General features: G+C 43.6%; 1 protein-coding gene and 1 long non-coding RNA gene across 4 annotated transcripts in view; one reads left to right on the top strand and one right to left on the bottom strand.

Annotated features, from left to right (window-relative positions):
• Positions 1–11326, bottom strand: part of TANGO2 (transport and golgi organization 2 homolog) — a 55459-nt gene extending 44133 nt beyond the window's left edge. For 2 of the 3 annotated variants that reach the window (XM_075568578.1, XM_075568580.1), the window contains exon 1: positions 10178–10291. The gene's annotated coding sequence lies outside the window, so the exon portion shown is untranslated. Of the gene's footprint in view, positions 1–10177; positions 10292–11237 lie in introns of those variants that run through there. The other variant, XM_075568579.1, reaches the window with a different exon arrangement.
• A 6067-nt stretch (positions 11327–17393) lies between these two features.
• LOC142464915 (uncharacterized) overlaps positions 17394–25855 on the top strand; it is a 64031-nt gene continuing 55569 nt past the window's right edge. Inside the window, exon 1 of the long non-coding RNA XR_012787752.1 lies at positions 17394–17535. This is a non-coding gene — a long non-coding RNA (uncharacterized LOC142464915). The remainder of the gene's footprint in view (positions 17536–25855) is intronic.

The following is a 25855-nucleotide window of genomic DNA, read 5'->3' as shown; positions in this document are numbered from 1 at the left end:
TATTTAAAAAATGGAGCAGAAGCAATTTATATATATATTAAAAAAAAAAATAGTAAGCAGGCGTGGCGCTTTAACGCTTTGAGTGCCGGAGAGGCAGCAGCCCCTCGCGGCACTTCATCATCACGTGACCACCGCTCTTCCTTTGTGCCTCAGCCGGCATGATCACGTTCAGCACTAACTCCCCCAGAAAACGAGCCAATAGTGTAGGACGTATAGGGCGTTCCAGACGCCGCGACGTGGTAACTACATCATGGGTTCGCGCAAAGGGTTAATGGTACGTTCACGCCTAATTATGGAGACTTTAGTGGAATTCACATAGTGCGCCAATATACTGAATGTCGGAGAGATCCTGCAGCTGCTGCATGTGGGCAAAGGCTTCATAAGAAATAGACATGTCTCTTCCATGGAAACTCCAGTACAATAACAATGCCGCGTGTGAGCACATTCCCACGTCTCAGACAGGTCTGCAACCCTGCCTCTCCCCATTATCTCTTAGCATGTCAGTGCTTCCACTGTAGCCAGGGATTCTGGGTAGTGGCATGCAAATGAGCGCACACAGTAATAAGTCAAAAGGGTCATTCATCAAACTGGGATAGTGCGGATTGGGGCATGTTTGCACAGCAACTCTCAATGAAGTCAATGCCTGATCGGCACTATCGCAGTTTAATGAATCGTCCCCAATAAGTCTGGCGGTGCATAGGTATATTTAAATCAGACAGTGTGTCCGACCTGCTCATTTTCAGCCTAAATGCGTTTTACTCTGATTAAGGATTGGTTAGATATCACAAAGTACTTAATGATCCAGTGCAGGAGGGTCTCTTTTTTTTTTTTGTTTCTCCCCACCTTGCTTTCAGCTTTCTATCCCGAGACATTCTCCATAATCTGCAGCATCAGGGTGAAGGGAACAAGCCCAGCATCTGTACCCCTTTGCACACGTACATCCCGCCTCCTGCAGGAACCCCCGTCACATCACGTTGCAGAATTACTAAGTGTGCGCGTCTAACACGGCAGAACAAATTGCCAGGAAGAAATATAATAATAATAATAATAATAATAATAAATGTGTCTTCACTAACTTGGAGGATCTCATTTTCCGCCAGCATAACCGGGAGAGAATCCCGGCATTAACCCGTGCACTGCTCCAGAAAACAGCATCGGAGCACAGGAACTTCCAATACTAGGCCAGACCCTCAGTGGCAAGCTTTGGAAGCATCACTCCCCGCCCTGCCTCCAGATACCTCCATGCTACTAATGTATTTATTTATGGGCTTCCTGCGCATAAATAGACCCAGTCCTCTTTCAAAACCATTTAATTGCCATTTGCTGTCACAACCTCCATTAGCAGCGAGTTCCAGAGGTGGATTGCGTTTATAGAAGATGATTGTGTGTGGCCCGAGGTCTTTGAACCCTTTTAGTTCTCATGATGTTACCACTATGTCATGGGGTCCATGATTGTAGACACTACACAACAGACTTTTTTTTGTAGCTGGTTTTCTAGATCTGTCCCGCAGGGAAATGAAAGAACGGGACGCCTACTCCTCTGTAATCAGTGACGCTGCCATCGCGAGAATGCTCAGCAGAGCGGTCACGTGATCGCGATGTGCCGGAGGGGCCGTGGCAGGGTTAAGATGTTGTACAATTTTCTCCCGAATAACAAAAAGCATTAATAATGTACTGCTAGGGCGTAAAACACTACGTAAAATACAATATTAGTAACTGTGAGCAAACTTGCAGAGAAACACCACCTGTGGGACAGACAAGTTGCTTGAAAAGGTCAGTCTCACGTAGGAGCAAATTAAATCCAATGGCATCGCTACCTTAAATAGGATAAAACTAGGAGAAGATTGAGAGTGTAGAAAGAGAGTACTCAAAGTATTTGCAGGGGGTAGGAATATATTTGATGACATTATCACGGGGCTGTCCATCTTCAGCATCCCTAATCTAAACCATTACAATGGAAAATGTCCCCAGACTTTCAAAACCCCATTGACAAATACTTCAAGCTGAATACAGAAATAAGAGCATACCCACAGAAGTCTGAGAGAGATTTAGAAACGACTAATACAGAAGCCCAGATACACGTTAGGCTATTTAGTAGTGCCACCTATCCACTAAAAGGGAATAACCGAACATAAACCCAGTTGTTTCTCTCTATGTATTTTTGGGGGTGGCCTGGATGGGAATAACGCAACTTTTACGCCATGTTATTTGAAGCTAGCGCAAGGCAGTGATAATTTAACCTGACGGGAAAGCCTATGCTAAGGAGTTAAACAGCGACCTTTGTTTTTGCATATAATTACGTTTGTGGGCATGCTTTAAATTCAGGGACGTAACCTCCATTGCTATTTTAGGTAACCTGTTATTTGCCCTGATTTAGTGGAGTTTATTGCATCTGGCCCAGCGAGAGATAATGCATTAAGTGGTGATGCAAAGAGAATCCCTGAAGAGGATAGAGATGATACATATCACTTTCCCATAGGCCCTTCAGCTGGACCATTTCAGGCATGTGTTAATTCTACCCTCAGCGGGGGATTCTCGACCTTAAGGGCTCCACACCCTCCACTCTCTCGTCCTCTGTGCACTGACAAGGTGCTTCAGCACACATTTTTTAATTTGTTCTATTGCCAAACAAGTGGATTTCCTACAAAACTGCACATTTTAAGCAGGCGGCCTCTAATACGGCAAACCTACCATGGTCTGCAATTTGTCTTTAGAAATCCTATATAGCTTCCCATCATATGTTATTTATATGATAATCACGTGTATTACTGCCGTGAAGCACTATAAAAAGATATACATACATATAATATCTATTTTATAATTGCCAGGGTGTAAAAACTCTTCTTCTGAAAAGGAATGGAAGCCATATTTAGTTTGGATAACATGGCTTGCAAAGTCGTCATTAGCAGTATATAAAAGAGAGCGACATTAGCATGCACAGGAAGCTTTGGTAAAACATTGCATACACAGAAACGTACGATGGAAAATGGACATGGGGCTGCTACCTATACTGTACTATAATTCAGAACATTGGTTTGTCCGGCTACACAAATCCACACGCTTAAATCGTAGAGCCACCAAACTTGGCGTGCTATGTAATAGGATCAAAAGGAACAGCGTAGGTGGGTTTGGGTGTGCTAGGCCCATAGCATCGGGAAGCCCTCGAACAAATGTTTGTGAAAACTTTGGGTTTTTTCCACTCTGCCTCCTCAGGGAATTGTTTGATTAACTTTAAATTTGGCATGTAGGTATATATTTGGAGGAGACATAAATCAAACTACCCAAATTACTGGTTTTCTTGATTTTAGCTAAATGCGTCACGCTTCATACTTACATTCCAGTGCAAACTAAACAAAAGCAACACGAGTCAAGAGCTTTTATTTAGAATTGTAGCTTTAGTGTAGTTTTTCTGCGATTTTCTTGTCATTCTCAGTTATAGTCTTGACTTGATAGGATGCAATTGGTTAGGATACAGTTAGGGATAGTTTGTTTTTATTTTAATAGTGTGATTTTTAGATTGGCAATGCTCAGCATGTTTTAGCTAAACTATAGTTAGAAATGTTGTGCGTGACTAATTATATACCTTAACTGTGGATCTTAATATTGTCTGAAAATATTTTGTGTAATGTGTACCGTCTCTAGTGTGACGTTCCCTTTGGAATGTAAAGAGGTATATGTCTCAAAAAATACAATTAAAAAAAATAATTGAAAAAAAAAAAAAGTGTGCGCACCAAAGTCGCAGAAATTGTAGTTTCAGTGACAAAACGCAAAGAAGTTTCACTTGGAACGCGCGTGCTCTGCACACATCCCGTTTTAGTTATTTGAATTCGGCACGCGCAGGCAACAGGGCCAATGCCACTTTAAAACGAAATGTACGAGTCCAAATCGGACAGGAGACCATCTTTCCTCCTAATTCTCTCAACGTATCTTTAATATAAAACATTGTTTGAGAGCTCTTTATACTCCGCCAATGAAGTCATGGCATTTTACGGCAGCTATCGTCGCTGAAAAAGAAAAAAGAAATCCACTTTAACGTTGCCAGATTATATAAAAATATATATCTACATTCATGTGTATTACAGACACATTTTTATAATCACATCTTCCCGAAAAGAGATTGGAAATTGAAAACCATCCAATATAATTTATTGCGCGTCCCACAGCACTAATCCTGCACGTGTCACCCTGAAAAAAGGCCAGGGAATATAGGATTTCTCCAAGTGCAATCCAATCAGCCCACAGTATTCGGCCTTCAAAACATTAGTTAATGTTTTTGTTTTTTTAAATGCTGCTTTATTGGCTCAGGTACCCAAGACAGAGTAACCTAAACTGAAATCTAAATTAATTTCCAATGGGATGGCTGTTTATTTCTCTAATGCCAAACTATTTCGTTTAGATGCCTGTGAAACACTGCAATGATAATAAATTAATGATACCCAACCAAGATCATACTGATGTTGTTACCAATGTATCTGCTTAGTCCTCATTTTCTAGGACACACACAACATAAGTCAACAGGTTATGGCTCCATTAGGCTTGGCATATAAAAGAACTTCCCATTTCACACCATTTGCTTCACAACATTATCGTTATTATGCTTAATATGATCAATATTGTGTAGAACAGGACATCTCCTTCTGGTTTCTGAAAGTTTCTGGTACATTGCACCATAATTAACTGATATGTCTCCCTTGTGGATGGGGCCAAAAGGAAAAGGAAATGCATGGCTAAGGTCACCCTGCAAAGAGGAAACGGTTACAGACAATTGTCTTCTACTGTGCTCGAAAACTGGAGCTCATAAAGAACTGAAACAGACATATCCTGAAGCCTCTCAGTTTGACTTTCTACATCATATGACTTCTATTGCAACTAATTCTAAGAGGAAGCTAGAGCTATTCTGTCAGCAGATACATCTCAGAAGAAAATAATTTGCTGGGAGAGTTGTGTGCGACAGTCTATATTTTAACTGTATTTTCTACTACAAGTTACTATTTGTTACTAACCCTTCAAGATGTCACTGACACATGGGAAGCTTTGGAGATGATAAAAACTAGTGAAGCACTTTGCATGAATAGCGGAGGTACTTTGGCCTCAGCCTAAGGCTAAGGCCCCGCTGCACGCGCCCGCACGGCTGCCTTGCTTGCTGGCGGCGCGTGCAATTCACTGCACCGCGATCTGACGTTTGAGAGCGATCAATTCTATTGAGAGCAGGAGCAACTCTCGCCACAGCGCTGCGGCCCCCCCTCGCAGCAGGCCCGGCGCCATTGAGGGGAGAGCTCTCGTCCTTGCAGCGTCCGCCACAGCGGGCGCTGCAGTATCCAGCGGGGACCAGGCCTTAAGCACCACAACGCCGGAGACCTTATCAGCCATCATACAGTACTAAGCAAATGTTGGCTCTCACAGCTTTATCTCAGGCCCATACCCAAGAAAAACATGTCTATTTGATTAAATACTTAGCTGATGAAGAAAAATACAAGCAGGTTCAATTAGTGTTACACGGCACTGCACAGATCTCAGTGCTAGAGTGGCATGCAGCGCACTGCTTGCACACATCAAATGTTAGGGAGGTACTTTTCACCTTGTTCCAATATTATAAAGGTATCACTTACTTTACTTCGTGCATTTGACATTTTCAGCCATCACACAGTTTGACATGTATTTAATTGGTACGGCTACTCTTCAAAACAAAAGCCCTCCGAGTAATTCAATGTACCAATGAAAATAAAAATACAGCATAGTTGTACCTGCAACAGATTTTTTTCAGTATGTGGTGACAACTTAATTTTACAGTATTAAGCTTCCCCTACAGATTTTTTGTTTCATAAAACTGTCTAAAAGTTATTTTGTGGCCGAGTTTTCCAGGAGTCCTATTCTACTGAAATATATTATGGTCGTAAACATTGCAAGTGTAACACAATTTATAGGGTGCTAGTAACAGATGCTTCATAAGACCTCTCGCTGTGCCTATTACGTGTCTGGCAAACCAAGTCCTGTGCTGAGGCAGGAGCAACCAGCTGACAGTGCAGAGCAAAAAGGCCAGAATACCTGGCTGACTTACACTCACCTACAGCATCTGCAATACAACAGGAAACCGGGCTCCAAGCAAGACTATTACCACTCATTCCTGAACATCTTTGCTGCCCGACTCCCACACCACCCCCCCCCTCCCCTCCCCTCAACCCCCAGCATTCAGTGAGTTAAAGCAGCAGAACAAGCTGCATTGAGTATTATAAAAAATATGTTTTTTTAAATACAGAATTGAAGCAGGGGGTCTCCGGAGCTGAATTGTGTTAATTTCAGCTCTGAGGACCCTCTGCTTTCAGAGACACTTACCTTTGTAGGTGGTGCCAGCATCTAGGCAGGGCACTGTGTGCCTAACATAATGGCGGCTTTAAATATCCCGCGTCATGCGGGCCAATCGGAAGCCGTGACATCATCCAGGGAGGCTTCATATTGGCCAGCGTGGCCGGGAAATTTAAACTCTACAGAGATACTGACACCGCTACAGAGTTAAGTATCTCTGGAAGCAGAAGGTGAGCTGAGATAAACACCGTTCAGCTCTGGAGACCCCCCCCGCTTCAAAACTGTAATTTAAAAAAAAAAATTAACACGCAAACCAGCCTGTTCTGCTACTTTAATAGGAAACATTTCTGTTTTTTTTAGTCTATTAGAACATCTATGTCTACAAATTATAAAGACTAATTTGCAGAAGGCAAGGATGGATGTCCTGCCGTTTCTCAAAGGCTTCCTAAATAATTAGATATATTAACAATTAAAGGGGTACGTTGCATGTTAGAATACAACATGTAGAGCACTACTGAACTAAAAAATAAAAAATAAAAGGAATGGGGAAAAAATATGAAAAAGCATTGTAAATTACACGGGCACAACTCAAAAGATAAAAGAATAATTACGGGACCTAATGACGCTTGCATAATAAAGCTCAGTGTTATATTCATTATGTAAAAATCTTAGAAGCCGAAATAGCTATACAGAACAACCCCCAAACAGATCATGTATGTTTCTTCCACAGCTACTGTAAATATTTCTATAGTGAATTAACTAAAGCAGTTCTGTATACTATCCTAAACCAAGTAACCATTAACCTTTACCAGTTCATCACAAAACAACAAGCCATAATATTTACTCCCACAGAAGCCCGCAATAAAGATAAATGGTTTCAAAGCAGCCCACTCCTCCCCCCAAGAATCCTATAATGTTTTAATCTAGCCCTGTTCCACATTCATACATATATACACATACACACAGTGTTCTAGTGGAGTCAATGATTTTGTAGCAAGTAGGGCGAATTAGACATGGTGGGCAGATGGTCATTATCTGTGGTCTATTCTTACGTTTCTAGGCAACAATAAAAATCCCTATTGATTATACATTGACAATTTCAATTACCACAAATGGGTGTTACTCTGCATCAAATGGGACCTCAAACTTCCCAACATATTTAATAGGGACCAATGGGAGATACAGGAGTAGGAAGCCAAAGACAAAGCCTTTTGCAGTTTATTTACGTCAAATATTGATATATGATACGGAGAATGCATTGGGTGTCCTAGAAACTAGTGCTTACAAGTGCAGGCCCACAACGGCAACACTTTACAGTCCAACCTCTACACAGGTAAACTACTAACAGACAGCAATGAGCATGCTGCTTATTTTCAAGTGGACTGGGTAATAGCAGAATGTCAGAGTGTTTGCACATTGCATTCTATACATTTGGGATCGTGTTTAAGAATTCCAAAGAATATCGGGGCAGGACACAAGCAGTATGAAATCTCCTTGACGAGTTTGTTTTTCATGTATTTTTGTAATTGCCATTAAAAGTGAAATACTCTGTATAGAGTCATGAAGACATTCTCCCCTAAAAAAAAATTATTTATTTATTTTTTTAGATCTAGTGTTAAACATGATTTTCCTCATCTTTAGTTTCCAAGGTTATCGTGGTAACCTTTAGACTTCTGGTGAGAACGTCATTTTAACCGCCCGGAAACTTAATATTTCAAATGCTTACATCTCCTGAACCGAGCATCAGATGTTAAAAATAACAACAGCTGTGGAAAGGGACAACAGGACACCTCTTAAAATACAAAACAAACAACAGTAATCCACATGGACTGCTGCTTAAGAAGGACACTGCATCTCTGCTCGTTAAATCAGAAACGGCAAATATCAGGAATGAGAAACTTCACAATATCTTGTTTGACATTCTTGTTAGTCTGGTTCCAAGCATAAGCCGGTGTATGTATATAAATTTAAAAAAAAAGACAGTGGAGTGCTCACACACAGGCAGAAATAGGTGAATTAAGTACACGTGGTTTAAATAGGTACAGCATTTGCTATTTAAAAAAAAAAAAAAAGTACAGTTGGAGGGTATGATGTCAATATTTAAAGCATACCTAAAATCTACTATTTTTCCCTTAGTTTAAGTTGACTAATGCAAAGTATATTTTTAAATGTTATTTACGTTATACCATTCTCTGTATCTCACTTTGCAGGTATTCGTATCACAGGCTGAGAACAGTTTTGTTAATGTGTGTGTGTGTGTGTATTTATGTAAAGTGTAATCTTTGTAGAGCATAGATCACCTTTCCCCCAGGCTTCCCTTCACATTTAACCCTTTCGCTGTCAGAGGAGCCTGCCATGCATTACTTTTCCCCCTCTGGCAGCAAAGGGGTTAAAATATCTATCCCCATACTGCATGTAAATTGGTCTGTATGCGTCTGCTGTAACACATTAAATGCATATACGGTGCTAACGAACGATGTGTGTATATGGTTCAAACGAGCCACACGCATGTTCTCACTGAGGGGATAATGACAAAGAGGGTGAATATACAGAACAAAAGTAAGGTAGAAGCGATACATTTAACGGCGAACTAATGGTTAAAAAAAAAGTGCAAACTTTCAGGATCACGCAGGTCCCTTCTTCATACATATTTATCTGAACACACACACACGTATATAAGGCAAAGGATGGAAAAATCTCGAACGCCTGGTCACTTAACTTTTCTGTGCTGGCAGTGCAGACTGACACGTCACCACTGAGACCAGCAACAGCACGCTCAGTCATGCTTTACTAAGGCTGGGACCATGGTGCCTTCGCCCGCGCAAAGGCGTGCGGAGGCTGGGAAGTGACCAACGTGAAGCGGGTGCTTTCCCTGGCCATGGGGGCGTGCCTAGTGGGCGTCACAGAGCTGGTTCGCCCTCATTGGGCGAACCGCTCACGTGAACGGCCTGTCACGCCAATAAGTCAGTTTCAACTGATTACTTGCGCAACCCGCGCCCGTCTGCGATCACTGCCTTAAGGCAGTCTGATTGCTCAGTGTGCGGACGCGTCCATACGGTTTGCGGCACCATGGCCCTAGCCTAATGCAAGCGCAAAGACTGACTGGGAGTGGCGATGCCGGCTGCAGTGGTGACTGACAGGTGTTAGCACTGCACTGCTTAAGTCTGGCGGGGGAGCGGGGAGCAGCACTTCGAGACTGTGTCCCTGCAGTTACCTTGTGGGAGAGAGAGTGTGTGTGTGTGTGGGTCTCAAACAGTGCAAATATCTGTAACACACACCGAGAGCCTTGAATGGGGAACGCAGTGGCAGTAACAATTCTCCCCTCCCGCGCGCCCCACCCCTGTTTTTGTCCACCAATATAAATATATCCGTAAAAAAAAAATCCTTCGAGAACCTATATGGTTCTGAGGGCTTGCACTCTTTAACCATTAGCGGCTTCACTTTAACCTTACGGTTCTGAGGACGTCAGCTTATCAACAGGGACCACATTACATGTTGTTTTGAACTGTACGTACTTGACGTTTACTTCTTGCCCTACCTCGATTTCGTGCTGCGCTTGCAAAATGCGTTGGCGCCATATAAACTGAACATATAAGACCGTGAAATAACACTTTTTAAAAAACAAAACGGAGGGCCCGCCGGGAGCCATACATCCCTGCCCCGAAGAGCTAACAATCTAAGAGTGTATACCATAAACAATACCAGCTAACTTATATAGAGTGTAGCAGCTGGAAGGGAGCCTGTTAACCCCCTGACTGCCAGGGGACCCTGCGTTACCTCCCCTATAGGCTGCCAGAGTAATAATAGAGAGGGGAGAGGTCAGTTCCTCGATGGGGAGTTGACCTGGCACGAATTATTCGCTCCGGACACTCACCGGACATCCAGAGCCGCACTGACCTCACCAGGTGAGAGCCACACACAAACCATGCACTTCCTGCCCCTGGTGAGCGGCAACAACAGCCCTTCCCATTGGTTCCCCGAGGTGCCTAGCAACAGAGAGGGGGGCGTTACTTGTGAGGCTGCGCGAGCGAAGGGTTATCCCCGCCTCCCTCGCGTCTGACTGGTTGCTGCTGCAGTCTCTCAAAGCTCCAGATAGTTTGCAAAATACACGCTGGTGTGGTTGTGACAGATGTCAATCAATTGAATTGAGGGGCAGCCCCACAGAGTCAGCATCAGCAATAATCACACACACACACACACACACACACACACACACACACACACACACACACACACACACACACACACACACACACACACACACACACACACACACACACACACACACACACACACACACACACACACACACACACACACACACTCTCTCTCTCTCTCTCTCTCTCTCTCTCATCATTTATATTGGCTCTTTAAGATCTGTCATTTTAATGCAACCTTGATGTTTTGTTTGCACTACGTTGTAAAAAAAAAACCTAATTTTGCTATTCTGTCCAACACAAAGTAATATTTGCTGGAATAAACATTTGTCTTTATTAGGTATTTATACAGCAAGTAAGTGATAACCTGATGGAGGACATAACCCTCTTAAAAAAATAGTACTAATTCTCTTTTTTGAGCCAGATCCAACCCCAACCTCTGAAAGGACAATAGATCACTATGTTTATTGGATACAAAAATATTAAAAACCAATTGACCTCAGAGAACAAGGATTGATATACTAACCATAAACCTGTGAATGCAAGCCCTTACCTTTTTAACCTTTTTAGTTTCATATATTACCATACAGGCGATGGTTATGTGCTTGGCTGGCAAATTATTTTGTGAGCTGGTTTACACAACAGACAATGCAAGGTGGCGTTTCAAAGACGCCTACATTTTTTTGCACTATATGACAAATAGGTAATTAGGGTGTCAGATTCTCCCATAGAAAGTTGCGGGACAAAGACAACAGCTTAACAAACTCTACTGATTACCTTGTGATTTCCTGACGTCCTGCGCCTTCCACGGTTTCTCTTTAAGGCTTTTAGCTGTTTAGGAGAAATAAAATGTGAAACATTTCACAATGCACCAGCTGGGCTTGCTATGTTGAGCAATGGGGCTGGAGTTCAAGAAATAAAGTGTTACAAAATGTTCTTATCTGCACAATTGAAGTCTTATCAAAGGGCATTTGGAAAAGACGCCTATAGCCTATTTAAGTGACTTCTTTATTGGGCCAAAGTCTTTTTAATTCACCATACAAGAGAATACAAAAACAAGGGACAGCTATCCCCAAGCAAAAGTAGATCACTACTGTACTTACAAGCTTCTTATTAGTCCAATTCAAAGTAGGTTTATTCTAGAGAAACAGCAGAAACAGCAGCAACTTATCAGGTCTAGAAACAAATATTTTCCCATTGCCTATTATTCTTTTGAACTGTTCCATACAAAAGAAGACATACAGTAACATGTACAGGATATGTAAGAGTAAAAACATGACATAGGGAGAACTGAATTTGTTAATATATGCAAATTCAGACAGCACTACACAAAAGCAGTATGTGTGCATGCAAGTATGTATGTATGTCTAGAAATGGTGCACAAGGAAATAAACCCAACCAGAATAACTTATCCAAATTCAAGGTATCCCAAGTACTCAACAAAAAGAGACTGACACGCTCAGTATGTACTAAATATATATATATTAAGTCAGGTAACAAAAGAATAGAAAAGTCTCCGGTAGATTGTTCCAGTTGTGGGGTGCACGGTATGAGGAGGAGGAGCGGACAGATACTTTGTTTACTGAATTGTCCACCAGAAGTGTGGCGGAAAAGCACACATCATAGTTAGGATATATATGATGTTATATTTTGATTACATGGATCAGGGGCACTTATATGTGTAATGTATACTTTTATTTACATAGCACAGACAATGAACGCAGCGCTATAAAAAACCCAATAAATAATACAATACAGGGGAAATAAAGTACAAGCAATGGATATAGGCACAGCAAGTAAATGACAACATACAGTAAGATGAAGCCACTGCCCTGAAGAGCTTACAATCTAAGATTTTGGGACACTTTAAGACACTAGCAGTACAACGGCATTTATTAAAAGTGAAAATCAGGAATCATTTAATGAGATGCTTATTTTAAGAGGTGACTTTTCAGCTGGGTTTTATAACGAGTTTTTTTTTAAATGTTAAAACAAAGGGTTTAATGAGGCCCGCACCTCACGAAGGATCCCTAACATATTTCCCTCACTTAAAACTCTCATCAAATGTATGTGCATGTTGAATATTTTGGCAAACCTGGACACACATGTAACACATCACTGTTGACATACTAGACTAGGAGTGGCCAACTCCAGTCCTCAAGAGCCACCAAGAGGTCAGGTTTTCAGGATATCCCTGCTCCAGCACAGGTGGCTCAATCAGTGTCTCAGTTGTTGATTGAGCCACCTATGCTGAAGCAGGGGTAGCCTTAAAACCTGACCTGTTGGTGGCCCTTGAGGACTGGAATAGGCCACCCCTGCACTAGACCATAAAATGCCGTTTTTGTAAACAGCGGGGGTGAAATGAAAACCCTCTTTAATAAGTCATTTTTATTTAAATGCAAATCCTTGACTTGACCGGACCCTTTTTCATACGTATGAGAAAAGATAGGAACATTACTAAAAACGTGCACTTTCAACATTTATTACCAATGACATATATGAGATATTGCTTATCATGTCTCTCGGCTTCAACTCTAGGGCAAAATAATACCACCAGCTTGATCAAAGAGAAACTCTATCGATTTCATCTGGATTTAGGATTTTGCTGCACAAATCTTGTTGTACCTTTGTTGCCCCAGTTTAACAACTGGAAAACTGATACATGAGCGCCATTATCTTGACCATCTTAATCCTTTATTGTATCTTTCTTCTTGCCTCTGACATACATGAAACAGCCGGCGAGTGTCAAGCTCCCCAGGTACGTGCACCTGTTAAGTGAAAGGCGTTTGAAGAGGAGGTTTGTGAAATGTGGCTGCATCATGCGACACATTTAATTGGATCAACATGAAAATGATGAATAGATGTTACCTAAGATCAGCTTTCCAACACCACACTGACTGAATCTTCAGGTCTGAATGGCAATAGCTTTGGTTGAGGATTAATAATTTGTCTGGCAGAGCTTTGAAATGAATACACACAGGAAGCAAGAAAGCATTAACGTGTCCCCTCTCTGTTTAATTCAATGTTTGCAATATCTTCAGCAAACCCCCTTTTACGTCCAAGAATAATATTAATGGATTGTACATTCCCGAAACAACACTATGCAGCAATGTGGTCCCTAGGAGACATACCGTTCTCCCGGCCATATAGAATTTGGTTATAAATAAAATATTGCGCAGTTAAATAGATTAATAAGTTAATCAATGTTTTGTTTTTTTAGCACACTGAATACTCACAGAAAAAAAAAAAGCTATCCCATACGAAGTGAAATAAAGCCGGTTTAAATATTTTATACAAAGCTCCTACACAAATCAAATGTATTGTTACATCCTTCTATAATAATAATAGCATGTTCTTGTATAGAAGCTAGTTTTATGTAGCGCTTTACAGAGACATTTTGCAGGCACAAGTCCCTGCCCTGTGGAGCTTACAATCTATGTTTTTGGTGCCTGAGGCACAGGGAGATAAAGTGACTTGCCCAAGGTCACAAGGAGCCGACACCGGGAATTGGACCAGGTTCAAACACAATGACAGTCAGTGTCTTTACTCACTGAGCCACTGCCTCTCCCTATATTGTTTATACCATGGTACAGAAACAACCTGACAATGTTATGGTAAAATAGCAGACTCTTGGAAAAGGGATCTGAATTAATTTGCTTTTGGAACCATAAGAAACGCCAATAAAAAAAAAAAGGTTTCTAACTTTAATGGGTAAATTAGATTGTGAGCTCTTGGGCCAGGCACTGCCCTTTCACATGCCATCTAATTGAATGTAGCAAGAAGTTGTGTAAACACACAGTTATTTTATTTTAAAAATCAGTGTTTATCAGTGTTAGCAATGAAAAAACATTGACATATATTTGAATTCTGTGCTTACGAGTGCTTTTTTTTGTTTCCATACTCCCCTTGTTTTGGCCTTGTCTCTACTTCCGCCCGGGCTGCTGCGAGATAGGAAATGATGTTTGCTGTCATGATGCTAATATTGGTTTTAACCAGAAGTGCAAGATTCTTTCGTAACACGTGTAGCAGACAGCACTACTTGATCCAATAGGCCGTGATTATACCAAAATTCGGCCTGCGGCTCAAAAACAAAATGCAGAAATCCAATTAAAGGGAACATATTGTGCTCGAAGCGCGCGCAGCGCCAAACTGCAGGGCGGCAGACTGTGCAACAGACTTGAAAATGTGTTTTATTCAGGCGACGGCCGCGTCACGTGAGCGGATCCAGCCAATAAGGGCGAACCGCTCACGGCCACGCCTCCACCACACCTCCCTGCCTCCTCTGCTTGTCTCCCGCCTGCAGTTCACATGCCGCTCGGCGGCATCGCGAGGATGATGTCACCGGATCGCGCTGCCGCCCAGCCGGAGCTGGTACAATCGTAGCCTTAGGCCTTGATTATACCAGATGCCGTTGAGCGGCAGCGCGATCCGGTGACGCCACCCTGCGCCGCCGCCGAGCAACATATGTTGTTTATTTATATTTTGTCTGTATTTATGTCTAAATTCTTTCCCTTACTTCAGTAAAGATGGTATTTTTCAGTAATGATCTCCTCGTCCCCATTGCTTTATTTCTCGGTGATGAAGTGAGCGCGGGGGTCCCTTTTCGTGTATATAGTATTGGATTTAGGAACGGAGTGGCCCCTGTGTGTTCCCATCGCACCTCCTTGTTTTTATTTATAAAATGTTTTAGCAGGAAGTAATACATTGAGAGTTACTTCTCGTTTTCAAGTGTGTCCTGGGCATCAAGTATTGTATTTTGTCGTGTTACTTTTATCCATATTGGATCAAGTTGTGCTGTTTGCTACATGTGTTACTACAGAAATGCAAGAGGATTGGCTGTGTTTCTCCGGTGTTTGTTGTTTTGAATCCCTCATTTCAATTGCTTGAATGGGAGAGGAGTTAATGCATTGTTATCTGTTTGTTACCCACGTCTCACTGTCTCGTTAATCTATTTGGCAGGGAGAGGGGCCTGCAATGCCACCAACGGGTTAAAAGGCCATGGATGTGGAATCACCTTTCTAAGGCTACGTCTATACTCAGGCAGACGGAGCGGAGGGGAGGCGCACACACGCTGCAATACTCTTGCTAAAGCCTGTGCTTTTTCATGGCTTTGCAGGGTATGCAGCGGGCGCGATTTGGGGGCGTGGCAATGAAAATTTGGAGGCGTGTCAATGACGTTCCGGCGGGGACGTCACTTTCCTACCTCACATCCCGATGCCATCGCGCAAAAAAATCACTTGTCTCTGTCTTCTTGAATTTTGCGCCGTTCTGAGCTCTGTCTGATGTGAGCGCTGGCGCCATCTATAGGCAACTTCAAAGAGGACAATACATGTGATCGCGCAACGTGGTTGCGCCTCCCCTCCGTTCCGCTCCGTCTGAGTAAGTATAGACGCAGCCTTAGGGCTCGCTCAGACAGGATGCTGCGGGACCGTGCTTGCGTTGGCGCCTCCGCCGCGCGCTCCTGCAGCCCAGCGATCTCTGCTCAAACTGCAGGCGTTGGGTCGCGGTGTTTGGGGACGTGGCGGGGGCATGTAACGGACACGCCTCTATTGGCTGAACCAGCTCACGTCACGCGACAGTAGCACCAAATTTCAATTCGGGTTGTGGCGGCAAAATGTCGCAGCGACAACGCTGCACTTTGTCGCCGGTGGGAGTTTTCAGTTTGAAAACTCCCACCGAACCCAAAATTGCGACGGACGTGCGCGCGCACGTAAGCGCGCATGTTCCATCCTGTCTGAGCTGGCCCTAAGGCTAGGTCCCCGCTGCAGCCGGTGGTGCGTGCCTCTCACCAGCCCCTAGCTGTCCCCTGTGGCGCCTCGCTCCCCGGCTCACTGCGCACTGCGACGCGTCAGCCAGCAGGGGCTACAGCAGGATTGTGATCCCGAGCGGCGACGCGTCACGTGGTGTGGCAGGGAGCCAATGAGGAGGGGAGATCGCTGGCAGGGGGGGTGGATCCTTCCTCAACCATGCTCAGCCCTCAATGCTGGACACGGACACACAGACGGACGGACACACACACATGGATCAGAAAATGTGCAGCATGGCCTCGCCCCCCGTCATGGCCGTGCCCACGCAACCCGTTTTGGCCACACCCCTGCGCCTCAAAACGGCTCCCTACAGACGCATGGCGGGTGTGCCGGCACGTGCAGTGAGCGGGGCCATAGCCCAAGGCGTGTAATAAATTGCGCGAGCGTGCTCCACCGTGCGCGCGCGTCAATTATACTTGGCTGTGTTAGCCAGACGTTTCTATACTAGGGACGCACGCGCACGGCCGTGAGCGGTGGCGCGGCTGACCAGGGAAAACACAATCAAATTGTATTTTCGCGCAGCTGCCATGCCGCGAACCAATCACAGCGCGGCCTAATGCTGTGACGTCAGAGTCACACCCCCTAACCGCGCGCGCGTCACCGCTTGCAGCCTACCAACTAAACGCGCACGCCATGTGCAACGCCGGGAGCACGCGCAGCAGCGAGGACTATAAAACAAGCCTAATGAAGTATACACATTGTATCTCATGGTGTAAGGTGCTGGACACAGTGTATTCAATACACTGTATTGTATCCCTGCACACCTTCTGTTACCGACTTTGACTTAACATAGAAGCGGGCTCCCTGCAGTGACAGCTGCCACTTTCCACCAATCAAAGTGGGCTAAATTATGACGGACATGTACAGTAACCAATCAACGGGCAGAAAGAGAACACTAGGCAGGAGAGGTACTGAAGTTGCCCATCCTATTGCTATTGCTAGGCAGAAAGGGGCGGGCACAAGCCTTGCGGTTGCCCTGGCGCCACGGTGACGGGGCGGGAAGGAGAGAACGTGACGTGGGCTAATTAGTAACGGGTAAAACCCACCCCCTTGGTGAGTGATTCCCCGCGGAGCCCCGCCCCTCACAGGCAGGCCGCTGTGCTCCCGGAGGAGGGGGCGGGTCCGGCCTGGGAGGAGGGGGCGGGTCCGGCCTGGGAGGAGGGGGCGGGGCCGGCCTGGTAGCAGGCACTGACAGGAAAACAGGACCGGCCCGTGAGAGGGGAGGGACAGGACCGGGAGAGGACCGGGACTCACACATACACACCAATGTAGGTAAAGAGTAAAGACCACAAGGAATCACTAGGGTTATGCTGGGGAGTACTGTGAATCGATGTAATAATGAGACATATAACATGTAAATACTGGGAATCAGTGTAATAATTATACATATAACATGTAAATACTGGGAATAAAGAGGATAATGATACATATAACATGTAAATACTGGGAATCAGGAGGATAATGATACATATAACATGTAAATACTGGGAATCAGTGTAATAATTATACATATAACATGTAAATACTGGGAATCAGTGTAATAATGAGACATATAACATGTAAATACTGGGAATCAGTGTAATAATGAGACATATAACATGTAAATACTGGGAATCAGTGTAATAATGAGACATATAACATGTACACCTGGGAATCAGTGTAATAATGAGACATATAACATGTAAATACTGGGAATCAGTGTAATAATGAGACATATAACATGTAAATACTGGGAATCAGTGTAATAAGGATACATATAATATGTAAATACTGGGAATCAGTGTAATAATGATACATATAACATGTAAATACTGGGAATCAGTGTAATAATGAGACATATAACATGTATACCTGGGAATCAGTGTAATAATGATACATATAGCATGTACACCTGGGAATCAGTGTAATAATGATACATATAACATGTAAATACTGGGAATCAGTGTAATAATGATACATATAACATGTAAATACTGGGAAACAGTGTAATAATGATACATATAACATGTAAATACTGGGAATCAGTGTAATAATGATACATATAACATGTACACCTGGGAATCAGTGTAATAATGATACATATAACATGTAAATACTGGGAATCAGTGAAATAATGATACATATAACATGTAAATACTGGGAATCAGGAGTATAATGATACATATAAAATAAATACTGGGAATCAGTGTAATAATGATACATATAACATGTAAATACTGGTAATCTATGTAATAATATTACATATAACGTAAATACTGGGAATCAGGAGGATAATGATACATATAACATGTAAATACTGTGAATCAAGAGGATAATGATACATATAACATGTAAATACTGGAAATCAGTGTAATAATTATACATATAGCATGTAAATACTGGGAATCAGTGTAATAATTATACATATAGCATGTAAATACTGGGAATCAGGAGGATAATGATGCATATAACATGTAAATAATGGGAAACAGGAGAATAATATTCAGGAGGATAATTATAAAAACACAAAAGAGTACCAATGAACAAAAAAAGATTATTATTATTGTTTAAAAAAAAAATCTAAATCACTATAACAAATAGGTAAATACTAAAAATCAGTAAAATAGCTTCTATTAAATATTTAATAGAGGGATGCTCAACATGTTCCATATCATTAACAGTGGTATTAATCATTTGATGGGCCATTTTAATGACTTGCCTATCTATGGTCATTAATAGCTTTCAATGTATGTATTAAATGTATTATGCGATGCACTTGAGAAAGTGACGCGACGTCGCGTCAAAACAAATGCATTGCCGCCGTCGCGATCGCTGGAAGTCATCTCTATTTGATTTTTCCAGTGACCGCAGCCTGACGTTGCCGTCGCCGGCACTATAAGCGTAGCCTTATAATATAATGTTTTTTTTTTCCTTATACATATAATTCTTGCAGGCATGTCCCTGTGTCGTAGAGCTTACAATCTAATTGCCTGAGTCACGGGGAGATTAAGTGACTTGCCCAAGGTCTCACATTGGGTTTCGAACCGGGTCCATAGCTCAATTTGAAAGGCTTTCAAGCACCACCAATGAAGCCTTGTTGGGCCACTGATGGTCAAGGGACCACCCTTTGAGAACACGTGATATGAGATAAATGTGAATAATTATGAGAAAATACAATATGAATATTAATAGCAGATAAAAGTAAAATGTTGACAACATGGTAGTTTGTATTATGTTCCCTTTTATTTTGCACATGCCATTGAAGTGTCACTTGGAGGGAGTCTGAATATCAAAGCTCTCATTGGGTTTCCATGTACTGTGAAGCTGCCTTCCCCTTTCAGATAAATAGAGCGGAAATCTTCCTGAACAAGGGGAAGATGTCTTCACAGAGTATTCTGTATATAGGGCTCTATTGATCAAGCTCTGGATATGTGCAACAAAGTCATCCTCTTCTGTCCGCTATCAGCTATATCTCATTTTGGAACCTCGTTTAATAAAGTTTCTCTACCATGTTTGCCGTGCTCTGGATCAAAATACTGTAAATACAAATATAGGATACGTATCCGTCGTCTACATTTAGCATCGGCTGGACTTGATGGGCATATGTCTTTTTTTCATCCACGTCTCTTATGTAACCCTGCAGACGAACCCCTCTGGATGCAGATATGTTTGGTTTTAGATTTTACCTGGTACGTTTGTTTTCCCCACACACACACACACAAAAAAAGAGAAATTAAATACAGAACTATAACTATATCATACAACAGGGGTGCGCAAACTGGGGGGGGGGGGGTGCAAGATTTTTCAGGGGGGGCGCGGCGGTTGCAGAGGCCCCTCACGTTCTCCCCCGAAGGCATTTAAATTAATGCCGGGGGATCGCGTGCGGCCTCCGCAAATCTTCGGCGACGTGTCACCATGGTAACGCGGCGGCAAATGAAGTCACGTTGCCATGGTGACGTCACATGACCCCGCGGCGTCATCTGACACAGAAGACGAGGTAAGGAGAGGGGCGCGAGCAGGAAGGGGAGGCGCAGGCAGGGGGCGCAGCAGGGGAAGTTTGGACTCTCCTGTAATACAATATATATCATAACATCTCTGACTCTCCTTGTACTCCATGTAACGCCACGCCAATCACTAGTAAAGCATACACAGGTAAGGAGTAAAGTTTAATAAATTGACCCTATATGATGTTTATTCCAAAATTACTTTCTTGGCGTCTATTCAATGTTGGGGACCCCGTTTTTGGAGCTTGTTAAATAGACCCCATAAACTTCAGAGGGGTTTCACTTTTGGAGATGAGCATTACTCCAAGAAGGCCTTTTCTCCCAGAATGGCCTTCAGTATATTTCTGGCCCCCCCTGGTAGATAGGGTTGCCAGGTTTCCAGTGTTGAACTGGACTGTCCTGTATTTGGACACTGTCCAGTAAACAATGAGAGGCTATACTGGAAATGTATGTGTCCGGTATTACGTCTCTGGACATAGTGAACTGACCGGCTTGGGGGGTTGCGGGATTTCCCCAAGCAGGGAGAGAGCAGGACTGTTGCTAGGGGCTGGGCAGCTTGCTCCATCCTGATTGGCTGCTGCTGGGTGATGCAGCCAATCAGGAGGAGGTGTCAGGAGCCTGTGGGTGGGGCCAAGGAGAGGAGGAAACAGCATGGAGTGGAAAGAGGAAGGAGGTCTGTGTGTGTCTAGAGTGCATCTCACCTTTTGACATTGTGACCAGTATTTTTGAAGAATCCACATGGCAACCCTAGCAAAGGGGCTTGTGGTACTCAGATTTTTGGGGGATCAATTGAGATTGAGAGCTCTGCAGTGACCCCCATCCATCCAGGGGGCAGGCATGTGTGAAGCAGGGTTTCATTGGTATAATATGGAGATTTGCGTTTAAGTTCCTGGTGGGCACGCACACCCCTTTTCTCAACTGCTTACAATTAAATCCAGAAGTTGGAGTAAGGTAACCAGTGATGTATGGGGTATGTGGGGTGTGATCTCTGTGCATGGATGGGAGCTTCTCGGTGGATCCTGCAAGGTGGGGTTGATAGAGGTAGGTAGTCTCTGTGCAGTTATTTCTAAGCTGTTTATTCATGGAGGGGTGGGCAGATTGCCCATGTACCATTTTTTAAGGCTCTTTATACACAGAGGGGAGGTAGGTAGCCTATGTGTAGTTAGTACAGGGCTCTTTATACACAGAGGGGAGATAGGTAGCCTCTGTGTGGTAAGTACAGGGCTCTTTAAACACAGAGGGGAGGTAGGTAGCCTCTGTGTGGTTAGTACAGGGCTCTTTAAACACAGAGGGGAGGTAGGTAGCCTCTGTGTGGTTAGTACAAGGCTCTTTATACACAGAGGGGAGGTAGGTAGCCTCTGTGTGGTTAGTACAGGGCTATTTATATACACAGACGGGAGGTAGGTAGCCTCTGTGCGGTTAGTACAAGGCTCTTTATACACAGACGGGAGGTAGGTAGCCTTTGTGTGGTTAGTACAGGGCTCTTTATACACAGAGGGGAGGTAGGTAGCCTCTGCGTAGTTAGTACAAGGCTCTTTATACACAGAGGGGAGGTAGGTAGCCTCTGTGTGGTTAGTACAGGGCTCTTTATACACAGAGGGGAGGTAGGTAGCCTCTGTGTGGTTAGTACAGGGCTCTTTATACACAGAGGGGAGGTAGGTAGCCTCTGTGCAGTTGATGCTTGGAGGGGGAGGTAGCCCTGACAGTTACGCTGCTGTCAGTTTGTAAGCCCGCCTCCATGCCATGCTACAGGAGCAGGGGAGAGATGCTGGGAGGCGGCTGGAGAGGAAACTGAGCAGCTGTGGATGTGAGGTTAGTGGAGCTTACAGCAATATTGCAGCGATGATGCGGAGGGGGGGGGGGGGGGGGGGGAGACCTCATGCTGCATAACACCCCAGTAAAGGAGGATGCACAGAGCTGGGTGTGGGGTTCACAGAGTACCCCTATATCCTCATTCCTTTGAAAAACGAGATGGAGATGCAGCTTTGTTGTGAAAGAGCTAGAATCTAGCTGCTGGATGAAGAGCAGATTGTGACAAGGATTATTGTGTTGGTTGAATTTTTATTTCAGATCAATATGTTGGAGGTTTTGTTACATTTCGTTATATGAGGTTACAAAGCTTTGCTTCTGCTTTTTGTATTCCTTTCTATCTGCAAGCTGTGATACTAAATATTTATACCTAATAAAACCAACATATCCATAGCTGTCAAAGTCCAATGACCCAAAGGCGTGATCCCCCATAACACATCTATATGGAAAAATCTTGACTTGTTAGTGAGACTTAATTGAAGTCTTAGATCTGGGATACTAACGATGAGTGAGAGTGCATTTCAATGAATGGGACTTTCTAATATATTATTTGTGCTTTGTCCACTAGAAGGTACTCATGCTTACTTTTGACATTTGCACTTAATTAAACGCGGAATAAATTAATTTGGCGATGGTGATAAAAGTGAAGCTGCAGGCTGATGTGTAGCTGTCAGGTTTATGCTTACTCTATTTTATTAGTGGATTTTATTGTAGCATGGTTCAGATAATATAGAAATGTACGTGATGATACACGGTATGTATCAGATCAACCATAATGCAACTGCAAAGCTAATAATTGCTACCTACAGTACTAATACCCTTTGGTTTAATAGAGGTCTGTAGGTACTCATCCTTCTAAGCCTTTGTAATTGCCTGCAAGAAACGCAGAATTGTTTAACCCCTTGATTTCTCTATGGTAGTGAAAGGACAGTCAGATGCATTCAACGCACCAGGACTCTTTTTGCCATGCAATTAGTGCCAGACGGTACAGCACTTTTGGGATTTATTAAATACATAGTTATGTGTATCTTTGTGATAAACTCATATGCCTTCTGCTGTTTAGATCTCAGCAGGTGGGAACATGTTTAGTAAGTTCAGATTCAAAGTGCATGTGATGCGTTGCAATATTTTCAAGCATTGCAGCAGTTATTTTAATTGTGTAAATTTGCTGCCATGTACTCGCTGTAGGGGTGACAAAACTTCTGTCCAATTTGTAGCCAGCATTGACAGTAACTGCCGCAGGCAGTTTTGGCTAATTGTTTCCTTGCCTTCCATAGTATATTTCATATCAGTTGCATCCCTTATGTGGGGGAGGATCATCCACTTCAAGACAGGTAGCTGATTCTGTTATTAATGTTTCAGTGTTACCTGTCATTTCCCACAGCTCATAACGTAGTTTATCCTCACGTCACTAGGTATTGCAGTCGCAGATTATTGCAATAAAGAATGGAGACACTGGTGAAAAAGTGATTTTTTTTCTCCCCATTAGTTTCTTGCAACAAATTCTTACTGGAAGCTTGTTGAGAATAGATGTCATTTGTGTTACAAATAAACAACTAAACTTTAGTAAACCATGTGGGATGTATCAACAACCACAGATGTGACCAATTATGTATTTGAAAGTTGTCGTTTTTGTAAGCACTGTGCTTATTTATAAGGACAAGACTATTTATTAATAAAGAACTGCCACCAGTTGTATAAGGCCCATATCATTTTTACTCTTGCATGCTGGCAGGATTTAGATTTGTTAATTAACTAGAACAGTCTATTATTTAATGACTATTCTACAGATCAACATGTCTCTCATTTAGTTTGAGCTTTGGTTTATTTGTGTGTATTTATGTATTCTTGCAGTACAGTATATGTATACATACATTATATATATATATATATATATATATATATATATATATATATATATATAGTTATACGTTACCGTTCCAAGGATTGGTAAACAAGAGACAGCACTCAATGTTGAAAATCAAAGTGTATTAGTGATAGCAAAAATACATCCAGAAACCCAACGTTTCGGTCCTACAGAATGGGACCTTCCTCAGGGGGATACCAGCACCTATTGGAGTGCCAACTGCTTTATCTGACTATATATATATATATATATATATATATATATATATATATATATATATATATATATATATATATATATAATATAATATAATATATAATATATATATTAAGCTCGCACAAATAAAAGCATTTCGTTAGCCACAGAAAGCTATAGTCTGTTCATTTTTGATTATTAAAGCTCGGCTAACACGTTACTGATGCCTATACATATATATATATATATATATATATATATATATATATATATATATATATATATATATACAGCTCGACCCCGTTATAACACGATCCGTTACAACGCGAATCCGCTTATAACGCGATGCAAGCGTGGCTTCCAATTTTCATATTTATGAATACTTTACAACACGATTATTGGTGTCTTAAATACTTTATTGTACAATGCATACAATTGTACATTATTTCTAACGCGATCTTCTTATAACACGATGTGATTTCTTGGACCCCAAGCACAGCGTTATAAGGGGGTTGAGCTGTGTATATATATATACTAGCTGAGAGACCCGGCGTTGCCCGGGATGTAAATGCGTAATAGGTAGTATTATTTATAAATGGTGGAACAATAGGTGACTATTTGTTGTAAAGGTTGGATAATAATGTTGAAAAGAAAGATGGAAGAAAATGTAATACGATGTTGTATAAAAATGGTTTATTGCAAACACACCACAGTACAATGTATATTTTGGTGACATAAGTGATGTGAAAATGTGAGGCGTGTGTCCTGCTAGGGTGTGAGGCGGCGGGTGGCGCGTGGGTTGTGAGTGCTGTCTGCGAGTGGGGGTCCTGCTAGGGTGTGTGGCGAGTGCGGGTGACAGCTGGTCAGTGATATTGTTGCGTAGGGGCAGGATGCGCCAGGTGTGTGTCGAGTGTGTGGGGTGGGTGAGAGGCGGCGGGTGTGTGTCGAGTGTGTGGGGTGGGTGAGAGGCGGCGGGTGTGTGTCGAGTGGCGGGTGTCTGTTGAGTGCGTGCGGCGGCTGTGTGGCGCGGGGATGTGAGCGGTGGGCGGGTGAAAGGCAGAAGTGCGGGTGGGCGAAAGGCAGAGGCGGGAGGGCGGACGAAAGGCGTTGAAGGAGGGGAGGTGAGGTCGGAGGGGTGGTGGGGGGTGGTGAAGGGGGGCGGAGGGGAGGTCGGAGGGGAGGTGAGGATGGGTGGTGAGGGAGGGGTGGTGGGGGATGGTGAGGGGAGGTGAAGGGGGGGCGGAGGGGAGGTGAAGGGGGGGTGACGGGAGGTGGAGGGGGTTGCCGGGAGGTGAAGGGAGGGGGGGGGTGACAGGAGGTGAAGGGAGGGGGGGGGGTGACAGGAGGTGAAGGGAGGGGGGGAGGGGGTGACAGGAGGTGAAGGGAGGGGGGGGGGTGACAGGAGGCGAAGGGGGGGGGTGACAGGAGGTGAAGGGAGGAAGGGAAGGGGGAGGTGGAGGAGAGGAAGGGGGAAGAGGGAGGTGGGGGAGGAGGGAGGAGAAGGGGGGAGGGGGGGAGGTGGGGGAAAGGGGGGAGGTAAGGGTGAAGGGGGGGAGGGGTGAAGGGGGTAAAGGTGGGGGAGGAGAAAAGGGGGGAAAGAGGGGTGGAGGGGGGGGAAGGGGGTGGAGGGGGGGAAGGGGGTGGAGGGGGGGAAAGAGGGGAGAGGGGGGATGGGGAGAGGGGGGATGGGGAAAGGGGGAGGTGGGGAAGTGAGGAGGGTAAGGGGGAGGTGAG

Source organism: Ascaphus truei, chromosome 13 (genome assembly GCF_040206685.1).
Source record: "Ascaphus truei isolate aAscTru1 chromosome 13, aAscTru1.hap1, whole genome shotgun sequence".
Classification (NCBI taxonomy): Eukaryota; Metazoa; Chordata; class Amphibia; order Anura; family Ascaphidae; genus Ascaphus; species Ascaphus truei.
The sequence above is the reverse complement of the archived record's forward strand: the minus strand, read 5'-3'. Positions and strand labels throughout refer to the sequence as shown.